The 16,261-nt window shown below is 40.6% G+C and overlaps 1 protein-coding gene across 1 annotated transcript in view; it reads right to left on the reverse strand.

Moving 5' to 3' along the window:
• The window catches only part of EYA1 (EYA transcriptional coactivator and phosphatase 1), a 159,307-nt gene that overhangs the window by 75,201 nt on the left and 67,845 nt on the right, over nt 1–16,261 (reverse strand). The window lies entirely within an intron of this gene.

Below are 16,261 nucleotides of genomic sequence, written 5' to 3' on the forward strand. Positions count from 1 at the left end.
TTTGGAAAGAACGTGTGATTAGAAATAATTAAAAATTAATGGAAGGTGGGAGACAACAGGTTGTACCAAGTGGGGGAGATTTTCTTTGTGGTTCTCTGTGGTGAGACAACGGACCCCATCTCCAGGTCCACTTGCTTCTCTCTCATCCCACAAATAGCTCCTGGCCATACTGAGACGTCCACACAATTGCCTTACCAGCCATGCTCCTGCCTACAGAAAGGCTTCTGGTTCATGGAACGAAATGAAAAGAAAAACCCCTGGGCCAGGGAAAATGGAATCAGATGGATTTTTCTTTGAAAATTTAAAATTCTCCATTTTCTCCCTCATTTTATGTGAGAACAAGGGAGCGGCAAGATGAGGAGAGCTCATGTACGAGCAATGCCATACTCTGTCCGGCATTCATCACAGGCTCTTCCTGTGTCTTCATCTCTTTGAACCAAATATCCCAAACCAGGCAGCACATTAAAAGTACTCATCTGGGAAACTCAGAAAAACCACAGAAATAATCGTAGAGAAACCACAAAATTAAAAACAACCCCCAACCAGCTCAGAGGAAGAGCTGGGCAGTGGTTGTGGAGTCGGGAAGAGACTCTTATCCTGTTCCAGCATAAACAAAAAACCCTCTACTCTTAGCCCTAGGTATGTTCTTTTCATAGTCCAACCAGTTCACCCATCAGACAGTCTCTACCTGCCCAAACTCCAGATGTGCCGGCGTGCTGGCTCTCCCCCAACCTCTTTGCCAGATCACTCTACTAGATATGGTTTGGAATCTCTCAGTCTAATAAGAGGAATGATTATTCTCATGAAGACGCTGATGTGACATTTCACCAAACAGAGAACTGTGGAGAACAGCTAAAGACGTGGTAGCCTTTATTAATGTACTATCAGCCTTGACTCTACCAACAAGGCCTTCCATGTGTCAAACTGTGTGATCTCAGTATTACCTCCAAGTTGAAGTGCTTCTCCAAAGCCTTATGAGTCAGGGTAGATAGGAATGGGCTCTGACAGAGTAAATTCTGTTTTTCAATCACATGAAACAGCCCTGTCTCTTATTTAACCTGAAAACCTAATTGATTCCTATCACTTTTAGATGTAGCTTTTGCATGTCCTCTGGCATAGCAAACAAGATGGCAAACTTCCTCATATAAACTGGATATGTGATCCTTGAACCTAGAAACCACCATGATGACTTTCAAGGCTCTTGGTTAATTACGGCAAGAAAATTCAAAACAACTCCACTCAATGCTCAATTTGTGTTAATCGGGATGATTAACATAAACTCTGAGCTAACTCATCTCATAGAACTGTTAGAATACTGTGCCGCCTGGTGAACGATAAACATTCTCTAAATCTATATTAGATGCTTTTCTTGCAGAGGTAGATGTTTGTGGCATCTTCTCAAGATGTTCCAAACCAAGCATCTCTCTTCCATGTTTTATAGAGCATCAGGAAGTTCAAATGAATTTATTTTTTATGGAGTTCATTAGATTCAAAGTTGTGTTTTAAAGAAAAAGTCTTGACCTCTTTTTCTTTAAATATTCTGTGATCTACATCTCCATACAGAATCTTTATAGCCACCACCCTATACAGAACACACACCAATCTCTTTTAACAGTTTCAAAATGGAGCTGGACTTCAAGTACTTGTCTGGAAAGTCTATCTTGAATGGTGCTGAGCTCTCCAGCTTTGGAAGTTCATATCTGAGAAGAAGCTAAAGACACCAAGCAATGTGTCTTATCGCATCATGCTTTACACCTCAACTTCCAGATAGTTTAGAGATAATTTTGTCCTCAAAGTCGTTTATCTTACCTAAGTTTTCTAAGCCTAGATTTCCTCCAGTTGATTGCCTATTCCTTTATTTCTTGGTGTTTACTTCTTTATCCCTTTTTTAAAAACTCAATTAAATCTTTAAAAATACATTCCTTCTCAATTTGTTTGGAAATAGAAAAGCTATAATGAAATCGATTACTTACTTCTATAAACCTCCCCCCAAAGAAAACAAATTCAGTGATCAAAGTCTACAAGAAGACTTTTAAATCACGCTATGTAAAGTTTTTCCAGGTGAAGAAAAGAAGCCCTAAAAGATGGACAATCTGACAACTTATTAGAAGGAATATGAAATTTGAATAATGCAAGCTAGTTTTTTCAAAAACTCCTCCTCTTTGTTTTACGAGGTAGAATTAAATGCTTCTACTCTCCTAACCAGTTTTCCCGTCTCTTAGTTCTCCTTCCTCCTACAAGTACAAAACAACAAATAATTTAATCTTCTAATCCACTAACATCTCATGTTTCATTAAAATCCTCTCTAAATTGTTCAGCTTTACCCCCACTGAGATAATGGATGTGAAAACACTCAGAAGAGCATTCATTTCATTTAACAAACACTGACTGAACGTTCACACTATTCCAGGCACCGTACTAGAAGCCTGAAGTATAATGATGTATACCAAACAGATATGGTTCCTGCCTTCTTGGAGTTTAACATTCAGAGGAAGGCACTGATTCATCAATAAAAATGAGAGATTACAAAACAACTTGGAAAAGGTTATGAAATGGGAAAAGCAGAAGGCTAGGTGACCACAGAGGAAGTGCATATAGCTCCGATTTGCAGGGTCATAGAAGGTTCCTCATGATGGAAGACAAACATGCCAATAAAAAGGGTATGCAAATGTGCTCCAAGTAGTCACATGAGCACGTGTGAAGGTGCAGAAAGAGAGAGCATGTTGCAGAACTGAAAAACCATCAATGTGACCTGACTCTATAGAGATAGAGTACACAGACAAGGCTGCAGTGGCAGCAAAGAATTCAACAAGGGGCTGATGTCATCAAATTTACATTTTTAGATGGAGGACTCTAGCTCCAGTGTAGCAAGGGTCCTGGAGACAAATGAAGACTGAGAAAGGGAGATCAGTCGGGAGGATAACTCAGTCATCCAGGTGATGCATACGCTGGTGGCCCAGATGCAGGCAGTGGGGATAAGGAAGAGTTACAGGTTCAAAGAGTCATTTGGGGGCTTCCCTGGTGGCGCAGTGGTTGAGAGTCTGCCTGCTGATGCAGGGGACACGGGTTCGTGCCTCGGTCCAGGAAGATCCCACATGCCACGGAGTGGCTGGGCCCGTGAGCCATGGCCGCTGAGCCTGCACGTCCGGAGCCTGTGCTCCGCAACAGGAGAGGCCACAGCAGTGAGAGGCCCGCATACCGCAAAAAAAAAAAAAAAAAAAAAAAAAAATCATTTGGCAGCGAAATCCATAACTAATGGGATAAAGAAGAAGGCGGAAGGTTGATGCCCATGCTAGTGGTTTGGCAACTAGGCAGACTGTAGTATGAGCATGGGGCTTAGGAAGGAGGGATGGAGGGAAAAATGTAGGTGAGAATTTGGGTCCAGCTTTGGACATATTGAAATTGAAGGTCAGCACATTTTTTTGGCAAAGAATCAGATAGTAAACGTTTTAGGCTTTGTGGGCTATGTGGTCTCTGTTGCAGTGACTGAACTCCGCCATTATGGTGCCAAAGCAACCCCAGACAGGATGTTGGTGAAGGAGTATGGGAGTATTTCAATAAAACTTTATTTACAAAGCAGATTTGGCTTGTGGGAGGATATAATTGCATTCATTAATGTAACCGTGTGACTATGAGATTCAAGTAAGTGACTCTGTTGTGACTGAGATTCAAGCAAGTGACTGTCACCTGACTTTTCTGGGTGGTGTCACTTCTTCAAACCTGTTAAATGGTAAACGGTAAAACTGTGTAGTATAGATAGTAAGTGAAACATGTTGCTGAACTAACTGGAGAACAAGGTCCAAAATACGGAGCTAATTTTGGGGGAGCTGATAACAAGCAGATAAGGAATTTAATACCTACTTTTGAAAAGGCCCTATCCCAGGTGCTAAGAGACCTGAGCCATCATGTTGTCAAAACATCCCTATCTTGAAAATGCAAACAAAGCAAGAGGAGGATAGGATTTTGTTTTTCTCATGGACACAGTAACCTGACATGCAAAACAGATTACAGATTCTCCTCCGGTTGATACGGGCACACCGACACCTCCATCCTGGGAGGGATTCTGTGTTCTCATCTCCAACAGAACAGACCTCCGTGCAGGCACCAAGCCTAACGAAACCACTGTACGACGGGCACTGTTCCAGATGTGTGACCTTGGGGACACCTGTTGACTGGGCTCTTCGCAGTTGACTGAATCCGGAGGACACAGTCACAGATGACAGTGACACTGCATGAGGAGCTAAGTTTGTTTATGGGAAAAGCAAAACTCAAAGGCCCTGCCTGCCATGGTCAAGCCATACTGTTCACTAACCAGTCAGTCCTCTGTATCCTCAAGGGTAGTACATCCACAGATCAAAAATGTTTTTAAAAAATTCCAGAAAGTTCCAAAAAGCAAGACTTGAATATGCCACGTGCTGCCAACTATTTACATAGCGTTTCATTATATCAGGTATTATATGTAATCTAGAGAGGATTTAAAGTATAGAGAAGGATGAGCATAGGATATACGCAAACAACTACACCATTTTATATAAGGGACTTGAGCATCCGTGGATTCTGGTATGGTGCGGAGGGCGCGTGTCCTGGAACCAATCCCCCAGGACACTGAGGTTTGACTGTACAGGAGAATTAGGAAATCAGGTGAAAGGGCAATTGGAAAAGGAGCACATATGCCTGGCACACCGAACACTTAGATTTTCCTTGACTTGCAGTCACCTCTGACACCTGAATCTGACAGCTATTCCCTCCCAGGTTCTCCCCCAGTCACCCAACAACACTCTGTAAAACGGATTCTCCTCTCCTGTAAGTCAGCCTGGAATCAACCTCTCTAGTCAGAGATCCTCAGAGTTGAAAACTGATATTCCTGGAAGTTTCTGACAAGGGTTTCTGGCCAGTTTGAATTTGTAGCACACTTGGTAAGCATTGATACTTCTTTTGAGATAATGATTGCTGTGTATTCATTGCTTCCTATTCATGAAGAGGAAAACCAGTCAATGTTCATTTTGACATGGTGTATTGAGATAGAGAGCTGGCGATCTTCTGTCAATGTGAGCATTATATATAATGTATATTTGTGAACACTGCATACAATGTACAGTAGACATTTATACATTTGGTGAAAAGACCTGATTAAACTTGATTAGGCTCTTGACATTTTTTTTTTTTTTTTTTTTTTTTTTTGCGGTACGCGGACCTCTCACTGTTGTGGCCTCTCCCGCTGCGGACGCGCAGGCTCAGCAGCCATGGCTCACGGGCCCAGCCGCTCCGCGGCATGTGGGATCTTCCCGGACCGGGGCACGAACCCGTGTCCCCTGCATCGGCAGGCGGACTCCCAACCACTGCGCCACCAGGGAAGCCCCTTGACATTTATTTTTAAAGCTTGATAGTCTTTGACAGTAAAACAGAATAAATTAATGTTGTCACTTAAAAAAATACAGTTGACAAGGCTCGTGTTACTTTGGGAACAATTAAAGATATAAAACTGGATAACAAGTACAATTAGGTAAACTAATTGCTCTTGATCTAATGTTCTAAACTAATGCTCTTGATCTTTCTTGATGTTCGCTTATTAATAGATTGAAGTCATCCTGAATGAAAATGAAAATAAAGTAGGTTCAGACAATAAAAAACTCCCCGAAATTCCCATTACTCTCCAAACTCTAAAGGAATTCCAGTGGTGGCCTAAACTTCACGCTTGCACTGTCCGGTGACAGAGTCACTACCATAGAAGACAAATGCTCACAGCAGAGCACGGATGTATATACACACACTCACTCAGCTAACTTGCTTTTTTCTGCCCCCCAATAAAAGGGGAACAATGTTGGAAAGGTCTTCAAAAAGACCTTTGAAACAAGTCAATTTTAAAGCAGCTAAAAATTGGTCATCTTATCCTTGCCCTGGATCTAATCTTCCATTCATACTATCCTTCTCTGCTGGAGTTTGAGGAATGAATGGGGAGGATTTTCTTATGTCTTTTCTTTTTAAATCAGTCATTAATGCCACATCTATACTGATAATGGACTGTAAACTCCATTGCCGAGTTTCAGTTCTTCCCACCTTCCCCTTTCCACTGTTGTGATTTGGGGAATTCTGACTCAGGAGACACCGCTAGCAAATGTTTTTGGTGATAAAGGTTTCTAAACAGCTCTGATGCATCTTCCGCTCACTTTCTTAGAACGCTGCTATACCTTCACCTCTCTCCATCTGTGATGCCAGCAGCTTCTCTTTCGGATTTGATCTTTCTTAAACTTCTGAGAGAAAGGTAAACACGTAATGCTATCTTCTCAGGAAGTCCTGGCTCCAGCCAGTGCCCCTGGCCTACTGCCCACGGATGTACTTGATCAGATTCGACTGGTAACTGTGTACCAGGCCAGGTCCATGGACTTGTGGCCTGAGCGGTCACAAGGCTGTGCTCAGATGGGCCCTGCACGTGGTTGAAGGCTCTGCTGTGTGGTTTTGAAAGTCTTGATCTACGAACAAAGGGCCTGCATTTTGTGCCCTAGGGCCCACAAACCACGTAGCTATCCTGCCTGTGGCTGCCACGAGCAAATCCCTGAACCAGTGGAGCAAATGCCACTTTAGGATTACGTGCTGAGACCAAGCACCTACTTTGCGCCAGGCAGCGTGCTAAGCACTGGGGACCCAACTGAGCCGGATGGCGGTTCCTGCCTTCACAGAACCTCAGCGTTGCCTATAGTCATGACATACTGAGGCGTCGCGACAGCTTGGGACAGCTTGACCCTCAGGACCAAGTCTCCTTCTAGCCTCAAGCAAGAAACCTGCCTACCTGCCCCCTCATTCACTGAAAAAACAGAAGCACCACTCTCCACAATTTCCATGCCTGGGTAAACCCCCTGCCAGCACTTTTCAGGAACAGTCTCCTCCCCTCTTGTTAGGATGGATAAATTTCTGCACTCCCACGGCCAGCCCCTCATTTGGGCATGAGACCCCAGCCCCCTGTCACCTACTTCAGCCAGTGTTCTTCCGGATCCCTCACATATGTATACAGGCTGGATATATTTCCTGCCTAAAAATACCCCCAAATTCTCCCTCTAGTTTCTGCCCGATTTCTCTATTACCCTATAGTGTACAGCAAAAGCAACTGAAAGAATTGTATTAGCTGCATCAATTTCACCCTGCTGGACCAATCTTCTGAAACAGTTCACCTGTCCTAACTCTCTTCTCTTTACACACCAGGTCATCCTTCCAGGCACTTCTGTCGACTAGATGCATTTTTATATTTACTATTGTCTGTGTGCTCCGGTAGAATGTAAACTCCCAGAGGGCAGAGACTTCATGTTGTTCACTGCTGAGTCCCCCGTGTCAAGAACAGAGCCTGGAACATTCTGGAGGCTCAAAACACATGTGTTGTCGAATGAACTAACAACCTGGCACATGGACATCCCTGGTTCACAAAATGCACATGATCACCAATAATCCGCAGAGCAAACATTTTAAACACTCTCTTAAGGAATGTGTCACAAGTGAGTACTTATCAAGGTGGCGTCACACTCTTTCAGGGAGGATCTGACAGAAGGAGAACTCAGACACACGCGGTTCCTTATTCCATCCTCTGGGTTCAGCTGACTTCATCCAGTGCAGAGCTAGGGGTAGACCTTACCCTTCACAGTAAAAGAAAAGTGAGGTCATATTTGGGTTGAAAAGCGGAGGGTAGATTGAACAGGGTTTCCTCTAGGCTTTGAGATGACTTCTCTCATTCTACCTGCCTTCTCTGCCTCATACACTTGACCGGACCTGCCTTGACTTTTCTCAGAGAGAGCGTCACTTCTCTATGCCACAAGCCTTGCTTTGCAGTGATGAGAACAGCGTCAGGTGGTCCAGCCTCTGATGGGCTCCTGGATGGGGAGCTTCGGCCGCCACCTTCTCCCAGGGGTTTGGGGCTGGGGGAGGGGAGCTGCCCAGGACCCAGGCTTGGCCACATCAATTATGGAACCTGCACCGACTCTGAAAATATGACCTTCTTCTCTTTCAGTGTTTGGGAAATAATCCACCTATGGAGGGGGTGGATCCTGCAGGCTTTGGTCCATCTCCACTTTTCTCTAACTTATAGGACAGAACACGGAAAACTAAGCAGTTCAAATGTCATCACAGTGGACAGTGTAACCTACAAATCCAGACAGTATGATCTGAATGGGCGTGGTAAGTTGTCATTTAAATAATTATCTGCACACTCTCTGGACTTCAGCTTCTTCAACAGTAAATTGAGGATGACACCATTATGAAGAGTAGGTAACGATTTTATGCTGCAGTATTTTGTACAACGTGTTAGTGCCGTCGTGTGAAGTGAATTGTTCAAAGTCACCTCCCTGGATTCAGGTGTCTTATTGGTAAAGACAGTCATAAAGTGATCTTCCAGCTTAGAAATGCTGTTCATCCTTCAGTGAAATGTAAGTATAGTTTAAGTTTGTTCTGATGGAAATGATACCATCACTGAGCTCATTGCAAAGGGTCTGTATCTCCAGCCTTGGATGAATATCCCTTCCCTGTCCTCTGTCCCTCACTTATTCCCATCTTCTGATGCTGAGGATAAATTTTACCTCCTTTATTAGTTTTTTCCCCAAACACTTTACATAAGAAGTCTCTGGTTCCTGCATTCTTCTGGAGCGCTTTGCTGCTGCTCCTAGCACTACATTGTTTCAACTCAACCTTTCTTAGGTTTGACTGTTCACACAGAATGCTCCTTAAGGACAGAGAATAACCCTGTTGCTCTCTGTATCCCCACTGCACCTAAGAGTACTTTGTAATTAAGAGATGCACAATGATTAGCTAAGGGCATGTTGGAGAACATCGTCAAATCCTCATTTACAGGTAGCAGTAGAAGAAACCACGCTTTTTGCCCTTCCTTCAATTATGCAGCAGTGTAACAAAATTTAACAGCAAGATTAAGGAATAAATCTCAGGAGAAACATACTTCCTCTATAACCTTTCTCAACATCACAGCTGAGTCAAGGGAGGTAATTAGATGAACAAATGTACTGAAACGGACACATTAGGGAAAACACTAAATGAGAAGCTGGAAAGAAAAGGGATCCCTCAGAAAGAAAATTCTTAGAACGCTCAGAACATTTAAAATGTCATCGGGGATGGAAAAGAAAAGAAACTACAGAAGTTGAAAATGATGTCAGAGGTAGAGAAAATGAACTCTGACCTTTGGGAAACATATTACAATTGGCAACATATTTCTTTATATAAATTAGCTGAACTGAAATGAATACAAGCCTATGAATTAGATGGGGAGGTATGAGACTCTGGGCAGAGAGAAGCAGAGATGGAGACACGTGTGCTCTTGGGAGGCTATTATTATGAGAATCCTGAAGAGGTTTTTGTGCATACATTAACCAAAATGGCAGCATTTAAAAGATGGTTGTAATGTCGTTTGCAAAACAGGTGCTTCCTGAGCGTGAGTAGTTGTGGTGAATCTTTTCTCTGGCCCTTATTCTTATTGAATCAAACATTTACATTCTTTATTTTATTTTCTGAGTAATTTATATCCTACCTTTCTCCAAAAAGGGTTTAAGATACACACCAAATCTATACACAATAACTCCACAGCAGTCTTTTAAAACAATGAACGAGGGCATGAGACGAAACACTGGAGTGGGGAAGGTAAATAAAATAAAGCTGGGAGGAGAGTGTCAGCACAGGTCTGCTTGCCCTAAGTCTGCAGTCAACACAGGCAGAGGCACAAAGACTCATGGGGCATATAAGGTGAGACGAACCAATTTCTCTACAGAAACGAGAAGGAAACACCTCATGGGACTGCTCATTGAGAGGGTGTGTATGATGCCAGGAACATACCCTCCTGGTAAATAAAACAGCACATTTCACAAGACTCTGACTCCTAAGGCTGATTACCCTGGACTCCATATGGCCCACTCGGCGCTTCAGAGCACAGAACATGGACGGCAGGCATCTTGCTTATCTTAAGGGTAAAACTGAAAATATCTAGAAGAACGAGCCCATTACTTACCCTTCTGGCAGCTAACAGAAGCAAGTTTCCACTTGGGTTTTAGACGGCAATGAGGGAGGAGGTTATACTGATGAGTCACTCGGAGGAGAGTGATTCTCGGCTGCTGGCTTGAGAGGAGGCTTGAACTTTCTTACTAAGTTAGCTGCACTGAGAATGGAAAGGATATTCCCCTATGAAAACCAAGAGACATGTCCAGGGACGATTCCCAGATGGAAGGCCGCAGCCCTGAGGGAAGGCCAGTGGCGTTCCTCAAAAAGCTAATTTCGGGCCCACAGAGACCTACAATGTAACGGGCCAACAAGCCTCCAAAGTGACATGCCAATTTTAAACTGGGAGCTTTTTAAAGTGGGAGCTATCTATCCTGGCAACAAAGAAACAAACAACCTCATCAAAGCCTTGAACAAATTACATTACATCATATAAGACTCTCAGTGAATATTACCTCATCAAAGGATAAGAGAAGACTTAAAGAAACTTTGATAACTTCAAGTGACCAGTCATAGAATCCTCCCACAAAAACTTGTGTAAAATAAGGCAAGGCAAGTATACTTGTTGACTAGTCTCATAGAAGTAACCAGAAGTCAGAGACCAGTAGGTATTAATTCATTTTAGAGAACTGCTTTGATTTCTCTGTCTTCCATGACTACTGCTTCCCTTTCACGAATTACTACCACAGGTAAATTAGGTCCTCAGACAAGGTCTAGTGACTAAATTAAGAGAACTTTATCATCCCTGGAGTCAGGCCATCATCCACGCTCCAGTACTCTATGGAACGACCTCATAGAAACATCTATCATCCTCTCACATGCTTCAACCTCTGGCTTAAATCCCCGACAGCCATTCTACGTGAAGAGAACAGGTGAGACACACTTTGAGGGCTTTATCTCTGAAATAACCACAATGCGCAACGCACTACAGCGAGGCTGGGGACCTTGCCTTTCCTGTCACCTCTATGTCCCTGGCACCAGGCGCAGTGCCTGGCACACAGCAAGCACTTGTACAGGTCTGTTGAACGCATAGCTGAAGAAATGAATATCTGAAAGCCTAGTATCTGTCAGTCACTTTGCTGGCCACCACATAATTTCACTCCCTCGTTCATCTTATACACAAGAGTGGTATCATCCTCATTTCATAGAAAACTGATACACTAAAGAGCTAAGTGATGTGCCCAGAGTAAATGACAGAACCAGGATTCCAAGCCGGGTTAGCCCAACTCCGAATCCCTAGGTACCACTCCAGTTTCTCTCAATTATATTCCAAGGAAGTGTGTGGTGCCCAAGAGAAGTTCACAGATATGCCCTGTGGGGGTGGGTGGAGAGTGGTACCCAGGCAGGTGTGATTAGGACACTGTGCATTATATTCAATTCTCAGTGAGTATTACTGTATCAAAGGATCACAGAAGACTTAATGTAAAGGAACCCTGATAACTTTAAACCTGACATCTTGTGTCTCTAACTGATTCCACCTTGGAACTCATTAAAGGACATCCATCTCCATCTTCAGGAGATAGCAGTGCTGCCTGGGGCAGTGTGGGAAAATCCATACCACGTCATATCTCCCAAGGCTGCCACTCCGACTTGCCATAAAGACACGTTGCTGACGGCAGGCCACGCGGCCTTTGGAAAAATTTAACCTTTTTGGATTCCTTATTCATAATCAGTAGAGTGAAAGTCTTAGGCAAAAGAATCTATAAGGTCACTTCTAACTTTAAAGTTGTTCAACTGCTCCAGGGTAAAGTTACTCAAGTGGATTTGTAGATAGAAAAGAGTTGCCCATTTTCAAATCAGCTATGTTCTAAATATTTTTACATAAGCTGTCTGAAACTCAGAAACTATTTTCTCACAGAAACAATGGTAGACATGATTTCCAAACCAATCCATGATTATCAAGTCAATCAATAATCCAGGTGAAAACTGCACACACGCAACGTAAAACATTAGAAAACTGTACTCAAATATCGGCAGTTACGTAAAAGTGAAAAACAGAAAAATTTGTCTTACATAATGGTTCTGAAGAAAATGCAATTTTCATTTTATAAAGTTTCTAAAGGGGGTCACGTAAATATTTTCAAAAGTGTTGGAAGATGACTGTACTGGGTTAAGATGCCTGCTTTCACTTTAAAATGAATGGCTTTCCTTGAGACAAGAATATCATTATCCCTATACTTAACACTCATCAACCGTGAGCTGTGAGTGGAGAAATAAAGAAAAAAAGAAAAAGTTCCCAAGGTAGAGAATGAGGTCCTTGCAGGGAAAGGGAAAGGAAAGGGTAAAGGGCTGTTGTGAGTATCGTTTCCTAAGCAGGTCCACAGTAGGTAATTATTAAACAGGATAAATAGCGAGTAAGGACAGAACAGATGCAGGAAAGTGGAAGATAAGAAAGTGTACAACTGGTTGTAGCATCATTCGAGAGACCCACAAACTGATCTTATAACTCAGGAAATACAGTAAAAGATCACCTTAGACATATTACATACCATGTCCCTATAATTTCAGACAGACCTACGTTATTTTTATTAGCAAGTAGAGCTCATTCAAACATTGAACATATATTTAACTGAATGCCTCCTAATAGATGCCTTTGCTGAGTAATTATGCTCATATATGCTATGAATGATTAAAGAAAATGAACACCATATAGCTACTACCTTTTGTGACTCTCTGTTTACATTTTCATGTTTCCGCTTGTTTGAAATCTCAAACCCAGTGGTTTCAAGAAGCAGCATGCTTTCCTGATTAAGCACTCAAGTTTGAAGTCAAGCTTCCAGAGGTTAAATCCAGCACTGCAGCTGACCTCTCCTTAGCTGCCCTTGCCTGTAAAATGGGGATAATGATGACATCGCCTATTCTCTCGGACCTGGTAGAAACAAACTAAGTCGTGCACGAACAGTGCTTAGAATGCTGCTCGGTACACAGTAAGTGCTCAGAATATATTCGCCATTGTTATATTTGTATATGAAATATAAAAAACAACAAAACTACATATTGAATTTTTCTCTGTATATTACTAAGAGAAAAATGTAGGGTACAGAATAGTATGTATAGTATTCTAATATCTTTAAGGAAAAAGAAAACTAATTAAAAGTATACATACTTGAATATGCAAAAAAAAAAAAGTGCTCAGGGGCAGGTGCTACGTCTATGTTTATATAAGCAAAGTGTATCTGTAGAAGGATACACAGGAAACTCTGCTGAAAGAAACCAAGGAGCTGGGTGTAGAAGATGAAAGGGGTTTTACTTTTCTCTGTAAACCCTCGTGGACCTTTATAATTCTATCCCATGCTCTTTTGTTAGTATTCAACAAATTTAAAAGACATTCATTAAACTTAAATTTTTTTTTGGCTATGAAGCTAGGAATAAAACTGATAGCCATTAATCATCAAAATTACTTTTATTGAAAAGTTAATCCCAAACTTATCCACTAAACCATTCAATCCCAATTAAATGAGGTGGAGGGATGGCAAACACAGGTAACTTTCAAGGTCCTTTTCCCCTGCAATCTCCAATTAAAAAATTGAATCAGTAAATTCTGATGTCCTTCAACTTAAACAAGGGAACTTATTACATTGATTTGTGTTGGCCCCATAGGATGCTTAATACCAATACTTTACTAAAACAATGACTCAATTAGCTACAAAAGAAGATGAAATAATAAATGTTTGGGAGGTTAGTAAACTAATTTAATTAGCTCTATAATGTATGCTTTCTGATTTTTATTATTTATATTCAAATCATCTGTTATGTAAAAATATCAGAAAGAATGACATACTGGAATCCAAGTGTACTAAAATTGACTCTATAAGGGATCCTGAGCTCATGCCAGCTAACTGAAAAAATGAGTGAAACCAGTAACGAGGCACAAAATGGGTAAATGCTAAAACAGTGAATTTTTCGCTTCTTAGAAACGAGTCCCAAATTCACAGGTATGGAAATTCATTTTTATTACATTCCTGGCAATACAGAAAAAGAGTGAATTTTATTTCCAAGAATTTTATAATCTCATTAAGGTTAACGCTGTACATCCCCTGGGGGTAAAAAAAAAAAAAAAAAAAAAAAGAAAGAAAACAAATTCCATCAAGACAACCAAACACAAGAACGCCAAACAAACATCTGTTTTGTTTTCTCACATCTCAATAGCCTGGTTATTTCAGATACAAATATTTGTTTTGCTGACAAATGTTTCCAAAATGTTAGTTAAAATTGTTTTGCTGAAATAGTTGCTTTTCAAGCTGAACACATTGCAAACTCTTCCAAAGTCCACAAGGCATCTGTGGAGCAAAAATATGGCCTAAAGATTTGCAAAACCGCTCACTTGGCAAAATATAGGAGTCAAAATGGAAGCTTACTGCAAACCTCAGGATCATATCTATAGCGAACAGACATAGACATGTTAGGTAGTATAGATGTGGCCCAAGTTTCCTACATTCACAGGGAAGACTGCCGGCAGTTTAGTTTTTCATCCTGTCACACTGAATTCCTGTGAGAGCTCAGAGCGCTCCTGCCACTTTGCACAAGAATGTTCCCCTGTTTTTCATGCGCTTTGCTCTACTTTCCTGGGCCTTGGCAAGGATCAAAGAAGTAAAGGGAACAAATGGTTTCCCATGCATATTGAATTCCCTCTTATACTGATTTTTCCTCTGTCACTTGAAATTCAATATTGGCAAGATTCCTGTACATCACCTTAACCAGTAAATTGTCTGCATGCAGTCAGAGCATGAAAAGGTAGATTTCAACATCAAGTTTTTTGTAAGAAATTCAAATGAACAAATCCTTTGAAAAAGGAACTTTTCTATAGCATCCGTGCTAAAATTCGTTCCTAATACATAATTAGCTTTTATTTCACATTAACCTAAAATGATGATTTATCATTTACTTTCATCCCTCTCTCTCTGATTGCTTTGTACTATTTTAAAAATACAATGTTACAGGTGAATAGCCCTTTCATAAGAATTTGGCCTCAAAATTCCTGATTAAGTTAATAACACCTAACATTTACTGAGCATTCAAGAGCCATGTGCCTCTTTTTCCTCATCTGTAAAATGGAGACATATAGTACCTAATTCATGGGTATATTTATAAGGTTGAAGGTAATATAATGTAAAGCTCTAAACACAGTAATTGTGTTTTTATTATGTATTATTATTATGGTCACTGTCATAATTATTATGAGATGTTCTAAGAGATTTTGGACAAAAAAAAATGTTTTCAAGCCAAATTATTTAAATATAGCACAGTAATTGGATTACAAATGAGTGTTCATATTTTGACATATGATAAAGAAAAACATTTTTTAAAGAATGGCTTAAGTGTTCTTTTGATAAACATCAATTAAAAAATTCCTTCATGAATAACTCTCGAGTGTTAAATTATTTTTTACCACTTTTTAAAAAATACCACTTTTTTTAATATACTCTTTACACTTCAGTGGCTAGGAGGGATGAGGGTTTAGATATTAGTACAAAAGGGAAACATCCTAAAATGTCTTTTTCTTTTTTTATTTCTCACCTCTATGTTTTTAAACATAGAAGAAAATCAGTAACTTTGCAAAGAAAAATATTTTAAAAAGAAATTTAAAAGAAAATTTTCTTTTAAAAGTTTAAAAGAAATTTTAAATGAAATCCATCATTTAAAAATTAAAGTAATATTGGATGTAATTTTAATATTACTTAGATTTGGATAAGGAAAAAAAAGAGTTGACTGTGACCAAAATTATCTTATATAGACAGTAGAATTGGAATGGACCATGTAATAATACCCTTCTCTCAGAAACTAAACACATTTTCTAAGAACTGAAAGCCATTTAATTAGGAGGATGTGAATAACTATGACTGTAACAAATGATTCTTACTGTATACCATCAAATTTCTAAGATTTTTCTCTGATAGGATGTTTATAAATATAGACCTCTTTGAAAGGGAGGGCTTCAATGGTAATGAAAATAAAAATATTTTGAACTAAATGAAAATGAAAAAAAAAACCCTATCAAATATTGTGGTATGCAACAAAAGGAGTGCTTAGAGGGAACTTCATAGCATTGAATGTGTATATTAGAAAAGAAGAGACTTAAAATCAATCATCTAAACTTCAAACCTTAGAAAACTAGAAAAAGAGGGGCAAATTAAATCAAAAGTAGGCAAAAGAAGGGACTTCCCTGGTGGCACAGTGGTTAAGAATCCACCTGCCAATGCAGGGGACACGGGTTCGAGCCCTGGTCCGGGAAGATCCCACATGCCGTGGAGCAACTAAGCCCATGCGCCACAACTACTGAGCC

The sequence above is a fragment of the Tursiops truncatus genome, chromosome 17 (genome assembly GCF_011762595.2).
Source record: "Tursiops truncatus isolate mTurTru1 chromosome 17, mTurTru1.mat.Y, whole genome shotgun sequence".
In the NCBI taxonomy this organism is placed as follows: Eukaryota; Metazoa; Chordata; class Mammalia; order Artiodactyla; family Delphinidae; genus Tursiops; species Tursiops truncatus.